This window comes from Eurypyga helias, unplaced genomic scaffold (genome assembly GCF_000690775.1).
Source record: "Eurypyga helias isolate BGI_N326 unplaced genomic scaffold, ASM69077v1 scaffold1054, whole genome shotgun sequence".
Lineage (NCBI taxonomy): Eukaryota > Metazoa > Chordata > Aves > Eurypygiformes > Eurypygidae > Eurypyga > Eurypyga helias.
The window spans coordinates 8,561-10,074 of record NW_010245523.1 but is presented as its reverse complement, the minus strand read 5'-3'; the positions used below and the strand labels follow the sequence as shown (position 1 = coordinate 10,074).

At 42.1% G+C, this 1,514-nt stretch overlaps 1 protein-coding gene across 1 annotated transcript in view; it reads right to left on the bottom strand.

Annotated features, from left to right (window-relative positions):
- BEND7 (BEN domain containing 7) overlaps positions 1 to 1,514 on the bottom strand; it is a gene marked incomplete at its 5' end in the record, with an annotated part of 43,608 nt that overhangs the window by 37,241 nt on the left and 4,853 nt on the right. The window lies entirely within an intron of this gene.

Below are 1,514 nucleotides of genomic sequence, written 5' to 3'. Positions count from 1 at the left end.
CCTGAAGGGGCTACAAGGAAGCTGGGGGGGACTTTTTACAAGGGGCAGGTGACAGGACAAGGGGCATTAGTTTTACATTGAGAGAGCATAGGTTTAGATTGGACATTAGGAAAAAAGTTTTACAGTAAGGGTGGTGAGGCACCGGCCCAGGTTGCCCAGAGAAGCTGTGGATGCCCCATCCCTGGAAGCGTTCAAGGCCAGGCTGGATTAGGCTTTGAGCAACCTGGTCTAGTGGAAGGTGTCCCTGCCCATGGCAGGGGGGTTGGAACTAGATGGTCTTTAAGGTCAACCCAAACCATTCTGTGAGTTTATGTATTAAGCACATCTGTAATTAATGTGTGTGTTTTTAAGTGTATAAATGAGTGCACAGAGTTAAGGTTGGACAATGGTCTGTATTTGATGTTTTCTTCTTCTGACTTTTATAAACAAATAATTTTCTCTTGGCCCAATATTTTGCAATTAATTTTGTTTTTATTTTTAACATTTATGTTTCTCATATGTTTTGGGAAACATTCATGAGTACTTGACTTTTTAAATACAGTTTGATTTTCTGTGAATTAATGTCTAATTTCACGTTGTGTTTTGGCAGATGAAACTCCTACAGAAACTTTTCCTTTCTTGGCTATAGAAATAAGGCTTTTTCCTCCACGAGGCTGCCTGCTGCATGTACTTTGTATCCCACAGATTTCCACCTTTGTGTCAAACCAGGCTGAAATTGATGGATGAGTTCAGAAGCTTCCAGGAGGGTAGGAACGGCAGTGACAGCCAGCCAGGCAAGCACATGTGAGCTGATATTAGCCTGGTTTGTAAGGAAACAAGGCTTCAGAGGTGAGAAAAAGTGGAAGTTGATGCATATGGCTTGAAAGCTCAATAAAAAATAATAAATAATTGCAACAGGTTATATAATCAAGCATATTAAATGCCCATTTATTAGACACCACTTGAATGCTGCCCTTCCTGGAAGAGGGCCAGGAAAACTCAGCTGCTGTGTTTGAAGATTTTGTAAGGGCTAATTCAGAGCAGCCCAAGGAATCAGGAGACATATGCATGCAGGGCACACGTCTCCAGTGCACAGCCAGACTGAGCTCACCGAAACACCTTCCTGAATGTTACACGGTATTCAAGTTATTTCCTTAAAGGACCGTTATCCTAGAAGGGATCTAGGCATCGCTTCTCAGCAAAAACTATACCCACATCAAACCCTAACTTTCAAAATTCAAGGCATTTTTGCCACTGTCATCTTGTCCCGCAAGTGGTCCTGAAATAGCAAATTGTGAAGGTCAGCATGGAGAAAATAGAGGAGCCATGTGCATGACTCCTTACCAGATCAAAGGTTTCCTAAATCACATGGGAAGTTGTTGTGACTGCTCTGCGGATACGTTGAATCGGGCATCTGTGTAGCTAAATTAATGGGGTAAGCATGCATTTCTCAAATAATTGATCCCCAGTCTTTGCTGGCATATAAGAACCTATTTTGAACAAGTAACATAGGCAACAACACGCTCTGCAAATTA